Below are 22,096 nucleotides of genomic sequence, written 5' to 3'. Positions count from 1 at the left end.
GAGCACGTGCATAAATGTCTGACATGTCAGATGTTTTTTCCCTAGAAAGACATAGCTTTTAATATTATCCTAACTGGCATTTTGCTCATCTTTACGTGATTGATTTTGACTGTGTACAGTTATTACAATACATCAACAATTTATGACTATAACTGTAGAATGCTTGTAATAACGTCTCAATGTTCGTATGGAAGAACTAAACATTAATTTTACAGAGTGACTCATATATTAGAACAAAACGTTGTATGTTGCCCACACATTATAAATACTCATGCATCAGCTAGCACAATCTTGACTGAAATTAGGATGAAGAACTCTTTTAAATTCTTTGAACGGGAAATGTCAAACAGCCTGTCATGCTGTATTTTATCACCGCCAATAAATGTTGGAGACTCGAAAGTAATCACCACCAATCCCAATAGACTGTCCGTGTTTTGAAATATAAAGTGGTTTATGAATATATGACTGAGGGATGTACATCCCGCGGGATATACCTTAGGTACACAGTGAGGCAAAACAGATGTGATGTAAATAAAGCGAGTAATAGGAGAGTAATGCCTCGTAATCAGTGATATCCGATTAAATAGCTTTTGCACCACCCCTTATGTTCTTGAATTCAAGAATCTTATTTCGACCTTGTTTATCTGTAAACATTATAGCTATCCACTGTCGATCCCCAAAATATCTAAATAAATAAGCAATTTATCGTTAAAGGCAGTTTTCTTGATTTTTTAATCATCATGTGAAATGCCCTAGGTTTGATTCCAACTTCAGAAATTTGCCTAAGATCAAAGATCAAATTGCAAAATACCTCTTCCTGCACAAAGGACTATAATTACAGTCCAATCATGAATATCGTATATTGGAAAAAAGACACATTTTTATCTGTACCGCTTAAGATCTCAAAAGCTATACCATTGACTTATAGCGATCTTCAGAAGATGTGAACATGTTATTATGTGACAAAGAAAACATCAGATTCGTTTTTTCTCTCTCAATTCGAGTGAAGTGTGATTAATAATTGGGTAACCGGAAAACTAAATGATGTGAAGCCCTATTATGATTTTCTGATGGCCTTTTTTTTTTACTCATTACACATACTGAATCGTGTTACTTCTATGGAAATTAAAGTGTGCATAATATCAGAAATTTGTGTTCATTCTACAGCTAGTTACACTATTTCGGTTTGATTAATAAGATTCATTTGAATTATACGATGTGATGTTGTTGGTTTGTTTTCGAATATTATTAGTTTTTATAAGAAATACTTTGAATGTTTTGTCTTGATAGCTACAATAAAGTCATATTTTCACCTGTTAATTCTCAAATATGTTCTTCAGCGTCCTTCTGTGTTCAGAATCTGTTTAAGGTTTTCTGATTTAACATTTTATGAAATGCTTACCTCTAGCATATAGAGCTTAGAAACTGATGTTCGATGGTATTGGTAGCACTTTCATTCTACTTGGACACCCTATCAATCGGAAAATGAGAGTGTGTTGGTCACATCTGAGTTGGTTATTTATTGATTCAGAGGTCGATTGGGACTTCAGTTAATTTTCTCTCCTCATGTGTCTTTCTACAGGTTTATTAAGTAATACTAGCTAACAGTTCATATTGAGCAAGCTATCTACTATCATCTCTTGAGATAGTGATGCCTGAAATTTCTGTTGGATTGTTTGAAATGTGTATTAAGCGATATATTCATTTATTAATAAAAAAATAATTGACTTGCTGTTATCAATATTTTCGTAGATCATATGAATAATCCGCTGAATTATATTTGAAAAGATAACTCGAAGTTACTTACATCAACTTGGCTAATGCATTAGGACGAAATAGCCAAAATATGAGTTATATTTTTATCAAAACCAAAGGTCATTTAATATAGCGCCCTTTCCTTTCGATTACAATCAGTCATATATTATAACAACATAAATAGTGAAATATTTTGATGTCATTTTACTTCTAACAGTTTCATTTGTTAAGATATTTCTTAGGATATCTAATTACAACTTTTTAATGTTCAACGAAGGCATTAAATTCAACCGGTCTACATTGTATTCAATCTGCTTAGAATTCATGTGACATGAATTATCGCAAATGAATAGTATTTAAATGCGGTACCATAGCATAAAATGTTGAAAATAATGTTTAATGAGAAATATATTTGATTAAAAAATTATTTTTCTCGTTCAATATATTATGGCCATATCAAATTTCTTGGGTACATAATAATTTTGATACATATTTTTGTGAACATTTTTGCTAATCAGTTTATATATATATCAAAAGGTAATTTAAAATTCTATTTATGATATCTGTAAGATCTCTTGCAAGTGCATAATGAATTGTGTGTTGACTCCAGCCTGTCAACTCTAATTAATTGTCTGAAATCGACCGTCTAGCTCAGAGTATGGATGAAGACTCGTGACTTGTCGGTAGCTTACTATTGAGCAGCTTACTATTGAACACACTGTTAAGCACATTTATCGTTAGTATTGTTTTAACAAAAGCAAAGTGAGTGTCGATCCTTGAATATAAAGTATCATCGCTATTATACAATTTTTTTTTAAGTATGTTACGATACTGCAATGAATAACAATAAAAAAATTTAAATTTTATTTCCTTCTTTTTTATTACAGGAAATATAACAATCATAAACTAACAAAACATAAATAAATATTGATCTTACACTTGAATGACTTCAGTGAAATTAACATTTGTAAACAAAAAGCTAATCCTATTGTTCATTTCCAGTACCACTATAGGAATCTCTTTTGTGTTGCAGTCCCTATTCAGAAATAACAAATTTCCTCTGCCTTTAAATAGGTGTAAGCATTCTGAAATATTCTTTAAGATAAAATAAATAAGTAAATGAATGTAATTGCTCTTACAATTTTACATGTATATAACAAGTAGACTTGAGTTTATTGAAAGTTATTTGGTCTAATCAAAATATTTTCTTTCATATTCTGTTGGTTTAGGGAAGATATGAAAACAAAATACACAATCTTGATGTTTATAAACAATCTTTCATGTAGAAAACTCGACTTTCTTCAAGTTTGCGAACATGTTCTGTTTATCCTCGCTGTGCATTAATGTGATATTGATCTACAAAGCAAACACATATGATTGAGAAGAGAATTTAGAACACAAACGCACAAGTCAATGCAAATTGATAGATCCTCTACCAGAGCTAAGGCGTAGAGTCAGCTCAACCCAGTGTGTATTCAGTTGGTTGATTTAGTACATGAAATTATGGAGCTTGGAGACATAATCCAGTTTATCAAGGTTCCAATTCAAATTTAAAAGAATGTTCACACTGCATATCCTTACAGGTTTATAGTTATGATGGGAATATGACAAAAATATCAAAGGCCATTACTTTTCATCCAATTCAACGGTGACCGATCGTGATTATTTGAACTATAAAAATCAACTTTATGTTATTGGCTGGGTGAAAGATATCTTTCTTTTTTATTGGCACTAGATGAAAATTGGGATTGCATATTTCCTTGACGTGTAAGTGATTTTGTTACATGATAAATATATCTGCAAGATTTTTTTGGTTAAGCCTTTACTCTCCTTCCCAAATATCGACGTAAAATATTCTAGCATGTCATGTATTATCAAAATTAGTATTGCCTAATTGTTACACTTGTTTTCGCTTCCGTGTTCGTAAGTTTTTTTGACCATCTACTACAACGTGTTCGCAATTTGTGCAGTAATTATTATAACTGTAAAAGTTTAATGGCTGACAATTTCATTTGTTAACAGGATTTGTTTATTTTGATCTTTGCCAAAATAGAATATTCCCAATCAGATTTTTCTTCATTTCTAATCATATAATCATACACCATCATTATATTGTATACATTCAATTTGTCATTTACACACTTTCTTTGAATCCAGTGTATACGGACCGGTTAGCTTTGAGAAATATTGTGTGTTTTCATAAGACATTGAGAGCCCTATGTGGTAATAATCAAATCAAGGAATACCTTGTTGTTTTAGCTAGATGAATGCGTTGGAGCAAAACGACATTGTCTGCTGATGCAACATCGTTGAAGAGTTAAGGTATTGATTGAAAGAACTCTTCCCTCTTCTCCGAATTGTTTTTCTTGATCACACTGCTATTTCAAGGTTTCCGTTTTCAGCGCGGCATATGAGTCATGTTATTCCGATCCTAAATGTTTTTTTTTTAGTATAAATAATTATTCGCGTGTTCTTGATATTCTTTTGGCAGGAATTAAATAATATATTCATCTTCAGTAGCATCCGATTGAAGATAATATCCCTCAGACATAAGATAAGATACTGACATGAAGACAATTTTAATGGTGATATTTTAATCGGTACTTATTATTCCTTACAAAGTATTACCCATATTCAGTATCAATTATGTTATTGTTTTCGGTTTATTTTCTTTGCATTAAATGTTGGATTGCATGCGGACTGTCCTTTATAATTTCAGTCATTCTTTCCGAAAATATTAAATGCCCTCGAAACCCATTTATGGTGGTAATATGTGACGAGAATGTCATGAAAAATCAGGGACACGCATCTTACAAGTCTTTCTTGCATTAAAGATTAGGTTTATCATTCTTCATTGAAAACACCATTATCTGTGCGTCACTTCCCGGGCAGATGCTGGCCTATGCCATTCTCGAGATAAAAGCCCTTAGGGATTAGATGGAACGTTAGCATACAAGAAAATCAAGCTATGGAGGCTTTTTACACTCCCAAACCAGAGGCACATGCCGGGTAATATTTTAAGCAAACTTTCGCTCGTGCCTCATATCCCAAGAAATACCATGTTTTTCTTTTACAGCTTCTCTCTGGCCGATTTTAAATGGGCGTATACCTATAGATCGTTTGCTATTCCTAAATGCATACAAGATATGTGTCACCCCCTATACATACACACACTCACACACTCATTTTTACCATTTCGTACATATCAGTCATAAGAGCATTTCTCCCTTGTAAAAAAACACAAAAAGCCGAAAGGTCCTTCGGGACGAGTCAACTTAGTTTTGAAATTGTGATAAAGAAATAATGATAACGTAAATGATAAATGATCATTATTAAACATGCTAATTATTTATCATCCAAATTTTAATAGATGTCTCCATTTCACTTTGAAAGGACTATGCGACCGTACATATTAGTAATTAAGAATGAGTGTGAAAAGGGGAACTACCAATTTGAATTAAAATATTATAATGGAAAATATACTGGAGAGATTGAACTTAGAGAGATGGAAGTTTTCGGTACCACGAAGGGTAGGAAATACAATGTGAATGAGGAATTTAAAATCATGCACGAAATCAATAATATGTATAACGTTATAATGAGGAAAGTAATATGATAACAAACGAGCTTACCCTCAAAGGTTTAGAATTATAGCGATGAGTGAATAATCAACGAGAAATTCCATTCATTAAAAATGAAACATGTAAATGCATATAGATACACATGACAACTAGAAAACATTCCAGTATTAAAAAAGCTAAAGAGCAAAACACAAAACACGAGTTATAAATGAAAGGATAACGAGTGACATAAATTATGCTGTGGGGATATGTAAAGGTTATTATGTTATAGCTAGCTACAGCAAACAAGAAGTTAGAAAAGAAGAGAAAGCAAAAACCCATACACCAAAAAAGAACAAAATGTGCATGGGGGCGTTAACATGCCAAGATTTGTATTATCATAACATTGTAATAAGTAGTACGTTAAAGTAATGTAGCAGGTATTTTGCACTTGTTTTTTTACATTAGAAATGGTTTATGTTTTTTTTTTTTTTGCCAGTCTAACTTTAATTTACTTGTAATTTGATTGAAGAAACCCAATTATTAATATGAACCAATTAATCTTGTAACATGTTATTTACATCTTTAAGAATATTACCACTTAAAAGATTGCCATCATCTGCAAAATCATAATAAACAAAACCCTACTAGCAAACTGAGATCGTTGAATTATTAAAAAAAAACGGAGCAAGCCCAAAGTCGATCCTTGTGGAACGGCTACGTTACTATTGCAACTCTCAGAGACAAAATCCTAAAATTTTACAAGTTGTTTTCTGTCGTCTAAATCATTATTAAACAACTGAACCGCTTATTCTGTTAAATAGAATAACCAATTGAATCAAAAGCTATGATTAAATTTATGATAATAAAATGATATAAGGCTACTCTCTTTTTTTAGTTAAAACCATGATTCACTTATTCCGATAATAGCTATGGTTAATGAAGACAATACTGTATTTGAATATAGTTTTCTTCTTAAGATCGTCATGTATGTAACTACTGATTACGATATACAATTTATCCTTTTTTTTTGTCTTGGTTGGTGTATTATTGTGTGGTATCAGTGGTCTAAAAACATACCCATCCACATAGTATCTTACACCGTATGCTTCAATACTACTCAGGTTGACCTTTAAAATACAAATTGAGTCCATCAAACCACACGCTGTATTGATTATTCCGCATTTAGTAAGAAGGGCCGTGATTTGGACAATTGATTTCTAGGCATAATATATTACGTAATAACTGAATACCACAATTCTTCCCTACGGCTAAATGAATATTGTGAAACATTTGCCAATGATGTAATCAATCAGTACTGGTAAATTAATCTCATTATTTATCATTAACTTCTACCACACATGGCGGATGGAGAGGTTCTACGGGGGAATACGATTAGGAATACAATAATCCTTGAGGCCATAATCGCACTGCTTCAAGTTTTCAGGCATATATAACATTTCATGAAAGGTTCAAATTTTTCGCATGTAATTACATTTAATGAGGATATATAACAATGAACCATATACGTAACAATTCATTACTGCATGGAGGAAAACGGTTTGAATTGGTTGGAGACAAGTGGAACGCCTCTAGTAGTATTGCCTGCATTCCATAATTCAATTTAGCAGCAATGCTAACTTTAAAAACAACTTCATGTGTAGTATTATCTTTTTGACAGAGCGGGTAAATGCATTTATTTGATAGTAAAATCCTAAGTTTGTTGACTTCAAATGATCTTTGACATTTTCCTAGTGAAGTGAAATAAACCATTTGTCAATTTCCTGATATCCATTATTATGAAAATCCAATGAATAAAGAATTATACTTGCCAAACTATCACAATTTAACCTTGTTTGAGTTGTTTTTGTATAATACAACATGACCAAGGTTCAAATGACCTTTGACCTTGATCAAGTGACCTGCAACTCATGTGGTATGGTTACCCTTATGTCTAAGTGTCATTAGATAGGCTCTTTTACTTTCGAAATTTTCACTTTCTCTTTGCTGAATTGCCCTTTTAAGATGTAAATAGCGACGGTGATTTGATTTTTAAAAAATACCAATTTGGCCTAAATTTCTTATTCTTTGTCTGAATTATACCGAGGGACCACTATTAGATTGTAGTATTTTCTACATTCACATACAAAATTATTATCAGTTTTCCATAAATGAAATTTTCAGTGGACACATGTCATCATTCCCTATGGATTGTGGTCCGTCGCATCTACAGTAGATATGAATGTATCATCTGAGGAGAGATTGTTTTGTCATATTGACCGCCACATACATAACAATCTTCCCAGTACAATCGATCGCTTCCACATCCGATACGAAAATTTTCGTGCCCTTTTTTTTAGTAAGGAGTAGGCTACTATCTGAAAGCCCCATTGAACTTTGATGTGCAGTCAGTGTGAGGTATTCCTATAAGTTAACCCAGATTGTAGTTCTGATTAGTTTAGATCGCCCTTCTATGGAATGCTGCTTACTTACTCAAAATCTCAAAATTGATGACAATGATAATTACTTTGAACACCCCGTCATTAAAATTAATTCCATACCCATTTTATCTCTTCGTTCTCATTTCATCGACAAATAAAAAAAAAACTTTTGACTGCATGTATAACTTCGTTAACCTAGAGTCAACTGAGTCATCTTGAGAATACCAAATACTAAACTTGTTCTCTATTCTCTGACGTCATGTGTCATAGGTCAAACGTGTACTTCACAATATGTATAGATAAGAGGATGGAAGGTAGCAACTACAGGAATAGGTTCACCGCTACTTGCTCTAACTATTTACTTAAATCGAACGTTAATGTGTAAAGTGACGGACAAGGGTCCCAGTAGGTATTCTCACTCAACTGTCAACGTATGGCAGTCACGATTTAGCGCATGCACGCCAGCAAAATATTCATGAGAACTGAGTGCGTTTATAAATTGGCAGCCAAGGGTTGGTGTGCATTATGTGCTTGTGTGTGTGTGTGTTTTGTGTGATAAAGACTTCTTATATTATATAGTCAATGCATGTTCATGCTAGCAGCATTTATTCCTGAATTAAATGCTCCTATCTTAAAAATTATTGTTTAATGGGAAGGAAATAGATGACATGTATTGTGACGGAAAAGACAAAGTACATCCTTGGAGTGAACATTAAACCTATCAATTTACTCTCAGAATGTTAAGTAGAATGTTTAGTCAGGTGATGGAAGGCAAAGTAAAGTTCTGATTGAGACAGATTGGAAATAGATTTATTAAAGGATTATAGCATAATTGTTATAACTTCATTTGAAAGGTCGATATAAGCTGGTTAATTATTTTGAATTCACAGAAATGGCCCATCAACTACGTATCACCATATTTCTATTCCGGAATGAGATGTGATAATGTCTCATGTAGAGACTCCAGTGCTTTCTTGTAGAAATACATGACGTATTCTATTATATCGACAGTGTTGGTTTCCTCGCTTGATAGTAGGTCTACCTGTCTGCCTGTCTGTTCGCCTCGTATAAATATCTTCACGATCAGGCAACAGGGTGAGGAAGTCGATGGACCATAATGCATCCTTCTTTCCCGCCATAAAGGTTCCCACTTGATGATTGATGGTAAATGCCATACCTAGCCTGCAGCACTCATCACATGAACCCATCCCTCCGCCTCACATGAAAAACATGTGACCTACAGAAATCACGTGACACCACGCTGTTATAGTTGGCGGTATCATAAGAATCATATAGCTCAAGTTCATGCCAGGGGGTGGTTAACGGAAGGTGAATGCCAATGTTCAAGATTGATTAATTTGGTCGATATTCATTATATTGCATACTACCTGTATAAGAAGTAGAATATGATAGTCCTCATTGGTGAAGACATGTCCTTTATATTATTTACCAAAGAAAACTATTTATTACAGCACCTATTTTTTTAATTATGAGATGTATAAACTGACGTAAAAAATGTCTTTTTAAAGCCTTTCATCAAATTACTTCAAATACACACCAACATATTTTTAATCTGCGTATATTATGAAGCCTTCGTTGTTTTTAATGTTGATGAACTTTATTAATTTGATAATGATTAACGTACATGTTACTGCTATTAAAGACATTCATTCACAAAGTGAAGCGATTAGGGCCATCCATTTATTATTGATTCACTGTCAAAGACAATGCAGTGAAAGAGTACAATTTATATATTTAATGTTTCGCTGAGAGGTGAAAACTGAAACCTTGCCTAGTAAGAAAATAAAACTGGCGGTTGCGTTGACAAGTGAACAGAAATGTACCTGACTGGCCTGCCCTTAAATTCCCCCTAATACGATTTAATAGTACAAAGTCATTACCTAACCTCCCCTCACTGTGTACATGTATCACGTGACATATTCAAATATCAACATGCCTTCAAATTGATTCTATTTTTATACATGATTTGCTATGTCAACCGAATCCCTCGAATGGCCGCATATCGAATTTTGTTGAAGTCACTCTCTCTTCATTTAATAAGGCATTGCTTTCTCAGGAAAAGTTGGCCTTTTTTTCCTATACTTGATTCCGTCTTGAGCTTGGGTTCTTGTTTGCCTGGAGCTGGTCAGATTTCCAAGGCGCTTTTAATGTCTTGGCTAGTCCTGCCACATAATTATAGCGAACAATAAAAATATTCTACAGCCTTAAAAATGCGACATCTAAACAAAACCAATAAGCTTATGATTAATTCAATGTTAATCAAAAAAGGTTTAAGGAAGACATGTGTCGCAGCCAAATGCTGCATAAAGCATGTGGACAATCCAAATGGATATAAATATGAAAGGAATTGATACTTTAATTTATAATTTTTAGTAATAATAATCATATACATTTGTATAGCGCAAAAGCTATTTCTATATTCTATTGCTGCAAGAGCTTCCTAGGTGCTGTATTCTATTGAAAAACTTGAAATTATGCAAATTTGTTGAATTCCTAATTTCGAGGGGAAGTTTGTTCCATAGTCGTGGGGCCCGTGTGATGCTTTAGTCTTGTATGAGTGTATCTTGTGAGCTACGAAGGTGATGGTCATGAGATCGGGATTTCAAATTTCAATAGATCAGATGACCATTAAGACATTTAAAGACTATCATTAGGATCTTAAATGTAATTCTTTGCCGGACAAATAATCAGTGTAATTCTCTCAATAATGGGGTGACTGGAGAGAATTTGGGAAGATGATTAAACGTGCACATGTGTTTTTCACTCTCTGCAGTTTGCTTATTTGAGAATCGGGTAATCCATACAGAACACTATTACAATAATCCAATTTACTTGTGATGCAAGCATTTACATACACGAACTTAAGTTACTAATTTCTTTTGTTGTAATTTATGTCTGTTTTTATCGGTTTTATGCTATAAAAGTACAAATTAATGCATCTTTGTCATAGCCTACCTAGTGTAATAAACATCCGCCATATAAAGCAAAATAGGTGATGAAAGCTTTCAGGGGAGGGGAGGGAAGTGGGTGATACGTGAGAAATTGAGCTCATCCCTTCAACCTTCAATATTTTTGTCCGGTCGATGTCCTCCTCCTTTGGCACCCATACGACACAATGGTATGTCCTAACTGTGGCCGCATAATGTCTATATGTACGGCAGGCACTCATCGTACACACATGCAATGACGAGTATGCACACAACCATTGTCCACCCGTATTGGTCATTTGTCCATCCACATTGCCATTCACTGATTGCTGAGGAGTTGCTAATATCACAGCATGGTTATCTGTCATTGGTCCAGTAATTCATCTTGTTGGAATAAAAACCCAGTGCATTCATTGTTGTTATTACTTGTGCATTATTGTGTACATGTATTTTCGTAATGTCATATTAATATTGTGAGCACAGTTCCATGTCCATTCGTCGTTTCTAATTATGTTATCACTTACAGGTCTAATTATCTATAGACACATTTGCTGTAAAGATAGGAAAATTGTGCCATGCATGAGGGAAAAAGGAAATAAGAAGGAGCAACAGGTAGGGGAGAGGGGGTTAAAAATGAGGGGTATGTGTCGATTACAATAAGAGTTGAGTAGATTGTTGTCATTTTTTAATAAAATAAAATGCATGAATATGCTAAGACTGCTTTTGTAATTAAAAATAATGATGTTTTAAAAATATGCTGTTTCTGTTCTAATATTTCGAGTATTCATTTAATCTCTTTAAACCTGATGAAACATAAACACTGCAAAAATTATTTAATGAACCTGAAAAATGCTGTAAGTCATCATGGTATTTTAATCCTGCTCAGGTTACACTGGCGAAACCGACTCCTGACTTCGCAAATCTATTACGCTATGTGGCATACATAGCGATCTGGTAAGTCAGAATCGGTTTGGAGTCGGGTTCATTTTCGTGTGACTGTAGAGTTAGCTATTCATCAACTCTGAGAACTGGAATCATTATCATGTTTATTAGATATCTAATTATCGTGTTGAATGATCTTCGTCTGCTCCGCAATCATGGCATGCAATCATTCAGAGGTGAACAGAGAACTTAGAGGAAAACATATAAGGTAAAATACTCATACTCTTATTCCGCAATCGAGGAAAGCCTGAATTACCTTCAGGCCACCATGCACACCTATGCCCCTATCAACAGTGTCGTAATTAGCCTCCCCTCCCCCTAATGTATACATATATATATATATATATATATATATATATATATATACTCTAAAAAAAGATTTGTTAACTAAACATTTGAAAGGTTAGAGGAGTGACATTTTCTAAATGTTGCATTTACCACTTTAAATGGTTCTACCCAACACTTAAAATGTTGGATTCAGCTTTATACAAGGTTGGATGTAACATTTGGAAAAGGTTGTCACTCCTCCAACCTTTCAAATGTTGATTTAACATTCGAATTTTTAGGGTGTATGTACCCGTCGGTGACCACTATACACAGGTTTTACTGTATATATATATATATATGTATATATATATATATATATATATATATATATATATATATATATATATATATATATGTGTGTGTTTATATATGTTTACATATATATATACATATGTATATATATATACAATTATATAAACAAAGGAAGAGGGTCCTTTGCACAACGTGTGTTGCAGCGCGCCATGTTCTATGTACACGCAAAAGAATTCAGGCATGGACGCTAGACGTATCTTTCAATAGCATCTCTCATTTATTGGCTAGCTTTCGGCCACGGGCCTTCATCAGGCCTATATGCATTGAAACAAAAAAAAAGCAAACATACAAATAAAGTCGTAGTAACAACAAAGTAAATAAAGGGTTAAAAAAGTACAAAACAGAAGGGTAACAGTAGAATAACAAAAGAGGTGGTAATGAACTAAACGAGATGGTTGAGTACAACAGAAACTATTTGTTAACTTGAATTGTAAAGAAAGACAAAATACTTTTTTTAATTTATTCTAGATCTTAAGGAATAACTTTTTAATCTCGATTTATATCTAAATCAGCAAGGTACAAATCTAAATCTAATAGTCGGCTGGTCGCTATTTATAGCCGATCTGGATTTGTTTTAAATCCTTGGAGTTTACAGCGTACATATTCTTCAAATCCAATTGGAAAGTAGTAGAATGCAACTATTAACCTCGATCATTGAAGAATAATAAACCGTTTATGTTTCACCCACTCACACACCCTCGTCGATTAACCCACTCACGCTGCCACGTCTGTAAATCGGGAACAGACAACTGATTTTTTTTTAAATTGTAAATAGTTTTGTAACAAGTAGTCTTTTATGCGATGCACATTTGAATAATGTGAATAACGCTTGTAAATCATGTACGCTGTTTGGTTTTATATGTTGCATCTTGACTTCTCCTCCCACTTCGTTGTGCAGAGGGAACAATGGTTGTGCAACCTGTGTCAACGGCAACGCTCTTTTATAACTCAGTCTGGCCTGTGGCAGCAGGCCTCAATTTTGGCGAGTCGGAGGTCGCCTAGGAAACGAAGAAACAGCCTTGATGATGCTGCATTCGTCATTAATGTCGTAAGTCCTGTTGCATTGAAATTTGAGAAAGTCCAAGTTCGAGTATTGCTCTACGATCGATGTATCAATGTTGCTGGCTGCTCATTTTTTTCTAGTAATATCTTGTGTTTCCTTTTGCTTATAAGTCTTGGATGATTCGATCTTTATTTCAAGGGTCACTTTGCAGTCCTTTAGTTAACGTTCCAAAGCAAAATATCGATGTTTTTTTTTCTTCGTCAAAGTATTTTGATGAGACTAAGCAAATGATGTCAGCCTCGTTTGCTATTTTTGTATTCATGCTTTTAATGTTAAGATATAAGGTTAAACTGCATGATTATATTGCGCAAGTTTTATTATTTTGTTTAGCAGGCCGCTGCTGTTGTGCTTATAGAAGTCATTGCATCAATTGTATTTTTTTTATAATAACTTGTCGACATGTTGAATGAGGATCGTTACATGAGCATGCTGCATGGCTTCAGAATAACGAACTTCTCAATTTTCAATGCACAGCACTTACACTCCTTATGTTTATTAATATGAATTCATATTTCTTCGATCAAATTAACAAATTTCAATACCTCTATTGTATATATTCATATCATTGTCTCATTTGGAAGAGTATAAATTTCTCCGAATTTGTATTTCACTTCATGAATAACATTTCGACTATGTAGCACGAATGTAGCTATCTCTGTGCACGATATTTGCATGTTTAACAAAATGACTATTCAGAATTGTCTTATATCTAAATGTTCAATTAATCTATTGTTCTTTTGATAACTTGCTATGTCTTTTTGCAGACGTACTAGTACATTATTTCATGTGAAAAAGATATTACTGTCGTACGTCAAATGAACGACTTATTTTGCTCAGTATTTCATGTTAACAAATATCAATAGATCAAAAAGAAATTTCATATTGTAAAGGATACTAGACTTGGTTCACTAATGAATTCTGATTAATTCATGCTAATGCATCAATATGATTCGCCATGGCATTCATTGTTATGGGATATACACTCACGTTTTGATTCATACAGTACTAATAAATTAGTGTAGAGAAAAAAAAATGGTACTGACAATTAGTCGATGGTACTATTAGGCTTAGTGTTTTATCTCTCTGTTTTACTCTGCTTTCTGACCATGTTTAGGTAGTTTTGTCCACCATGACGTGTGAGATTGGTAGCGTTAGTTTAATGCTCATCATAACATAAACACTATAGTACACTCTAAAATATAAAAGGTTAAAAGGGATTCACACACTTAAAGGGCCGACGAGCATATGGCCCTGAAAGGCAGGATGCTGAAGTACCCCCAAGATTTCTCTAGGTGCTGCATACACCATAGGCAGCTCCCTTAAAAATCAGGTTGGTATGCTAAAAGTAGAAATTTTTCTTGAAATCGCTTCATTTTGGATGGAGAACCATTTTTTTTTTTTTGGGGGGAGTCTTTTTTTAAACCAATGTCACCTTGAACTCCGAAAGTGCTATGGGGGAAAATGGTTGACCAATAGAACTCTCGAATGAATCAGCCGTTTATTATTTTTCCCTTAGCACTTGGTAATTCTGTTAAAGGGATATAAAACATCAGAAAATGAAGTAATCAAAGAATGTTAAGTTACTGACCGATCCGGATAATGACGTCTCAGTCTCTTCGATCCCCCCCCCCCGAAAAAGAAATTTTTCACGGCAGGAAATGTTCTGAGAATTAAATTCACTTCTATTGTTTTCTACAAATTCTTCAAAAAATATATTAGATTTGTTGAAATAATTCATTCTAATGAGCATGCTGTGACAAAATTTTGGGCAAGCTTGTTCAGTGTCATTCATGTTCTGCATATGATTTAGTATAAAACAAAGAAATAGTTTTGTTTTGTTTTGATTTGATTTTGTGATAAGGAATTAAAGGAATTATGTCTATTTATGATTTATTTCCTTGTTTTTTGTATAGCACATTCACTGCAACCAATCATTGCAATGGATATAAATATGGAATTGGTAGAATACCGTCTTTTCTAAATAATGATTCAGGAAAGATCATGTAGTTTTGCTGCTGGGTATAAAGAAATAGATTATCTTATTTTCACAAGTCTCGGAAAAAATGTAAAGTATAGAAAGAGGGTAGATGAAGTCCAGCCAGGAGGAGTAGATTTTTTTATGATTTTGACAACAATCGGTATTTCGCGTTATAATTCATCATTAGAGATGATGCATGAAAAGCACATTATGCGCATATCAGTTTTACTATAGTTCCCAAACCGATGAGTTATGAATTTTCATTTAACCTCTGTTTTATACGCAGTTTTAATGTATTTGATAGAAATAAAAACCCTGAGTAGGCCTATTACTTGTAAAGCTTCATTCATGTCAATGAAGCTGTCTGCAAGATTACTGCATATATACTTGATCATTTAGACAACAAAAGCAGCAAAGTGTAACAAATGATTATATTTTTTTCCTATAATTTTGAAGATTTGTTAAATAATTGATAGATAATCTCAATAAAAATCAATGATAAGCAAATTAGTGAAAAGGGTGAAAAATATCAGTCAATTTTCATGTAATTATTAGTATTCAAAACCTTCCAAATAGTTTTGACTTTAAAGCACTTACGGATGATAAACTTAAGGTAAAATATGACTTCATGTGTTATATGGTTGTTAGGAAGATGAGAACCTGGGGCCCGTTGCAGAAAGAGTTGCGTTTAAACGCAAGTCAAAAAATCAATCGCAAGTCCCAAATGCGCGCTGTTGATTGGTTGAAAATCAAGTTGCGCGTGATTTTTAGAGTTGCGATTGATTGCAACTCTTTCTGCAACGGGCCCCAGGGAGAGGTCAATTACAATTGTGATTCATACACTGACTCCTTCATGTCCTTCCCTAAGCTCCATTTCTTGGTCGTAATGCTATATACAACGAATATTCAGTTATACGAATATTCAGTTATTACTTAAAGGCGCAATTGATAGCGATGCAGGAATTGGATGAGGGTGAGGCTATAATGCAGTCATTGCAAGATTTAGGTATACAAACTTTGAGGGTATATATGGTCAAGGGCGGCGTCAAGGTGTTTTGATAGGGGAGCGAAACCACCAAGATTTTTTTTGCGCTATTGAATAAAATGGTAATATAGACTTACATGACTCAGTCTTCCTCTTTCTCCCCTTGCAGCCCCCCTCCCCTCATTTTTTTTAGCTACTTGAAAAATCACAGGGGATAGTCACCGCCCCTGCCCTTTGCAGTCCCTGGATTTATAGCAACAGTTAATAACGTATGTTTTGAAGGAAAGTATGTTTGAAATTTTTTATTTATATTTTTTTTATTACAATGCACTTTTCATCCCCTTTTCCAGTTCATAGGAACAGAGTTAGTAATGCAATACGCTGTTAATGGTCTCGTTCCTATGGTAACAAGAGTGTCAGTAAAACGTGTCCAAACGCCATTTCAGAGTTGTAACAAGTATATTCACCATTTCAAAACCACGGGCCATGAATTTTATGTTGCAATTTGACAAAATGATCATGGATAAGTACGTGATGATCTCATCATCATAGCTCATTTAAAAACTCAGCTCCGTGTACCATGGCTTTGATCATTATGTGCAGTAGAGTTCGGTGAAGTGATGTTTGCTATATTGTCACTTTCATGATATTGCACCGAAACACATTCCGAAACACATTGTTAATGACTCTAATGTTAACTAATACCAATTCTTGATTACAATAGAGAGAGAGAATATAGCACATGGTGAATTCTAAATTTCTCTATGAGGTATGCAGTAATATACATGTATAATACACAAAATAATTATAATAATACTAAATGAAAGCGAATAACAAAACTGGAAGTCAAGCAATTGGCCTGTAACTAAAACTAAATGAAAATATTCATCTTAAAAGTACTGTACATCAAGGGGCAACCTATATGCAAAACCATCCTCATAACCAGTAAATAAAATATTGGGAAAGGGTAGCACCCACTATTGTCTGTCGTATGACACTAAAGATGAGAATTACAAAATAATATTTTTTAACGAAATTGCCATCACAGATCGTGAATTTAAATAGAGGGTCGTAGAAAGATAATACGTGTAAATTTGATAGCGATCATACGTTGTAACTTATTGGCTAATACTGATGCTATGCACTATCAAGCTGTTGTCGTTTATATTGCAAATTACTTGTGTAACCTTTAGGATAAGTATGTACGAGTCTCCATTACTATTACTAAGATATACAATATATATTTCATGTCCTGCAGATATATTGCCTACTCACTACTCAATTAACCTGGTAAAGACTCCCAGTGATTGTAAGAAAATCCTGAATTCATTTCAGTGAGTTTCTGAATAACCTATTCAAACGATTTGCTTCTAAACTGGAATATATTTTCTTGTTTTTGTCGTCATTCAGGCGCCAGAGCAGACAGTCGTGATCCGTGACTCTAAAGCTCAATGCACTGATGAGCTATATAATACGTTCCATGAATTAATATGACAAGGTTCCCATGCATATGCTCTCAGCTATCTGTCTTTTGCAATTCGTATGCATCGAATCTCCTCGACTTTTGTCTAATGCTATCAATACTGGACAAAAAAAAACATATGCATATGTCTCCTGCATCGTTTTAATCAGCTTTATATTTCATACACTAAAGAATTTCAATTATCTCTTCAAATCGTAATGGCCATCATTTTTGGAAAAAATATACTAATCCAGATACAATCTATATAAACCATTTTTCATTTAACAAATCAAATCCATGTAGTAATAGTTAACAACGATAGAGTATATAAAGTTTAAATTCTGTTCATTTGGTTGAACGTCACCAAAGTATAAGAGGATAGATGGATCTGTGTAGCTTCTATTGGAAATTCTTCTAACTGCGTGGTATATGGTTAGTATAAACTACCTATAGACTTAAATATTGAGATCAATGGACGTGAGCAAGTGTAATAAGTTTCCACAGTCCATGTAAGTATTCGTAATTCAAGTAAAAAAGGGTATTATCTCACAAGACTTCTTTGTATATTAACATCATAATTACGATATCTTCCTTGTGTAAAGGTAGACTGCGTGAATTCTAGTCAATTGTAAGGAAAAGTGGACGAGCACAAGAATTGATCATTTGAAAATGGTCAAATATCACAATAATAGGGTTGATTGTAATTTATCTGCAAAGTCCATTATGTATTTTCGTTATCACAGATTAGTTAACGATAAACCTACATGATAAGGTACATTAGCGAATTGGCTTGAAGAAAGTAAAACCAATTCCAGCTACTCATCTTTAATCCAGGAGGACTTCAACGGATTTCCATTCTTTCGCGCCATATTCCATCTTGAAGCAGTCCTTTTCATCTGCCCTCGATCAATAACCAAGCAAGACCAATTTGAGTTGACATTCTATACTCCAGACTTCTCACATCACCTGGTAGATGACTCAAGAAGACCCAAAGCCTTCCATTTTGAGATGACCGGTTCGTTCTCAACCACAAGGTTTATGTGACCTTCTTAAAACACTTCAACCAACTGAATACGCCAGCTTTTAAAGAAAGAAAGCAGCTCTCTTATCTGTGGCGCTTTATTCCATCCCACTTCTGTTACTCTCTTCGGTCCTCCCCATCCCAAGTATCCCCTCTCTCCCTCCTCTTTCTCTCCCTGTCTCTATCTTATACTCTCCCTGCTGCTGCTCTCTCTCTTATCCTCTCAGTTTTGTATTGCTCATTGCTCGGAAAATAACATCTGTGGCATCGAGATATAATTATCAGAGGAACGAGAATAACATCAACCAATGAACAACCATCGCCTTAGAAAAATTGTTTACTTGCGGGGATATGGAATATATAAATATGTCATGAAATTGTTAATCAATAGGCCTATGTTTTAATTTCTCTTCCATATTCGCGGCTTGATAAATCTAAAAATAAAAGGCAAATTAAACAAGACTTTATCACACAACAATGATTCACAAATAACCACTGCAACAAGGTGAGTATTTGATAGATGATCGGAATCAAAACACACAGATTTTTTTTTGAGAGCTAATTCGTGATTTTATTATTTGATTAGTATGTAATCATTTATTTCCCACAGAAGGTTTTGTTGCTAAATACGACAAAAATATGCGATATGAGATTATCCATCTTATTTCTTTGTTTGCATACCATTTTATTGTTTCGAATGGAATATGTTTGCAAAGCATAAAATCAATACAATTTGACAAGCTACTTGTAATTTCAGTCATGTTTGATTTCCGCTGCTCTCATGCAAACCTGTAGCAATGTTCCTATGTTTAGTTTATGTCAATTCCAAGATTACATTTCATTAATTTGATTGGCAAGTAAAGGTAATAATGAGGCGAAACAACGATCGAAATGTTTTTACAGCCACCAGCCTAATATGGCCTCGAGTTTATCAAATGACAATTATTAACCTCTTACAATTTTCTCCTACGGTTTCTAGCGGTAGAGCCGAATACACAATGCTCTGTCGATGCAGAGCTTGCATACTGATGTAGATAAATACACCACAGCTGTATTATTATGCAGGTCCACAATATCATAAAGAATGGGGGAGCTGAGCTTAGCTACAGTCACTATTTCTGACAGATCCACCCCTTCCTGAGTGACTTTAGAAGAGAAAACAATGCCCCATTTCATATCACAGGTCACTTTAATAATTCTCCCACTCTTTTTTCACCTTCGACAAAAACTATAAGGTCTTAATTACTTGGGAATTCTAGCCTTGTTTGAAAACAATATTCTGGCCCCAACGAAGACACTCCTTTATCGATACAATGTTACAACATTGTTGTTTATCCGTTGTTTTGCCATGAATGGTTGTATTCACAAAAAGATCTTCGTCTGTTTATAACCAACATGCAAACTTAGACTGAATTTCGGAGTCATATTCATGTCACTTGTTTGTACAAAGATTTTTTTTTGTATTTTACCTTGATGTAAGGCATAAAGTATAGAAAACTTATTTGCCCCTCTGCCAGAGGCATCGATCCTGGGGGGGGGGGAGGGGGGTGATCGCCCCACCAATGAAAATATTGGAGGGGCAAACATATCGTTTTGCCCCCCCCCCCAATAATTCAGCATGTGCAAAAAATAAGATAAGATTGTAATGTTACACAGAAATCAGAAAGTGAGATTGAGATACACAACTCATTCTTTATTCAAAATTGTGCTCAAAATGTCCGCTTTTCAGATTAGAAAATAAAAATGTTCAGCTCGCGCTTCGCGCTCGGATCATTTCTGTAGCAATCACCCATACTTTTCATGATTAAATAGGTGAATAGAATGTCCCGTTTTCAGTTTTAAACCCCAATAGAACTCCTGCTTCGATTTGCAATAATCTTTTGGATCTTATTTATCTTTTTCTTTATTAAAAACGTCCATGAAACTCAATTTTGTTCAGATCGAAATATAAAAATTTTCAGCTCGCGCTTCACGCTCGCATCTATTGTTTTATTAGATACCCATCTTAATCATTGGTAAAAAAAAATGCTAAGAATATCAAGCTTTCAGTTCTCAGGTCGCTCTCGGCACTCGCATTAATTTGTTGGTGGGATATGTGTCTCTTTCTCATGAGTCACATATATGTATAAATATATATATATATATAATGTGTGTATGTGTGAGTTTGTTTGCTTTGCCTTTAGAAAGTTTATCCATGATTTTGCCCCCCATCTGAAAAGTGGATCGATGCCCCTGCCCTCTGCATCCTCTTTGAACGTAACAATTTTACAATGCATGTGTGGGTTTGGACGAGTTATGAGAATTCTGTGTAGGGGTCGAAACGATTAAACTTTGTTTTCCAGGCCTTCTCTAGATTTGATTTGAATGCGTTTATACTGTTACTAATTTATTTTCAACTTCAGTAGGCAAATCATTCCATAGGTTGATTACTCGTTGCGAGAAGTCCCGTTGCCTGGTTGTTGAATTTGCTCTTAATTTGATTAGGTTTCGAGAATTACCTCTTGTCCGAGGTTGAGTGTTAAGTTTGAAGAAGTTTGCTTATCTTCGTAGAATTTGCACTGCGCTGATGCTCCTCCAATTGTATGGATGGATTATCAAGAGTATTTTATTTCGATATTATTTTCTCTACTGACTAGTCGAGTTTTGATGAACTTTATATAACAAGGTTACATCAGAAAAAAGATTTCAAGTGCAGTGATGAAAATCCAGTCGGAGCAGGGGAGGGGAATGAGAGCAATATGTCATGATATGATACCCCCCACACACACACACATTCACGGCAGCTAGATTTAAAATTATATAATTCAAAACTTGACGATGCAACATTTTTAATCATGCCAAACGTATAGGGATTTGTCATTGCCAAATTCTTGGTAAGATTTTCGAATGCAAAATAGGACAATTTAAGCATTTTGACTGCATTTCAAGATGAATCCATGCATTAACATTAATATCAATCATTTCATGATCCAATAAGAAATATCGTTTCTGTCTTGAAAAGGGTGATTGTTCATGCTACCTCCTCTCTGAAAAGTGTGTGTGTGTGGACGGGGTGTATCCCCATCCCCGGGATTAAAGGACAAGTCCACCCCAACAAAAAGTTGATTTGAAGAAAAGGAGAAAATCCAACAAGAATAAAACTGAAAATTTCATCAAAATCGGATGTATAATAAGAAAGTTATGACATTTTAAACTTTCGCTTGATTTCACAAAACAGTTATAAGCACATCCTGGTCCATATGCAAATTGGCAGACTGATGACGTCACCCACTCACTATTTCTTTTGTATTTTATTATATGAA

At 34.2% G+C, this 22,096-nt stretch overlaps 1 protein-coding gene across 3 annotated transcripts in view; it reads left to right on the top strand.

Moving 5' to 3' along the window:
• Window positions 1–13,186: 13,186 nt before the first annotated feature.
• LOC121410223 overlaps window positions 13,187–22,096 on the top strand; it is a 41,122-nt gene continuing 32,212 nt past the window's right edge. For all 3 annotated transcript variants that reach the window (XM_041602161.1, XM_041602162.1, XM_041602160.1), the window contains exon 1: window positions 13,187–13,333. The gene's annotated coding sequence lies outside the window, so the exon portion shown is untranslated. The remainder of the gene's footprint in view (window positions 13,334–22,096) is intronic.

Source organism: Lytechinus variegatus, chromosome 3, assembly GCF_018143015.1.
Source record: "Lytechinus variegatus isolate NC3 chromosome 3, Lvar_3.0, whole genome shotgun sequence".
Lineage (NCBI taxonomy): Eukaryota > Metazoa > Echinodermata > Echinoidea > Temnopleuroida > Toxopneustidae > Lytechinus > Lytechinus variegatus.
Note: the sequence above shows the minus strand (reverse complement) of the source record. Positions and strands in the feature narration are given on the sequence as shown.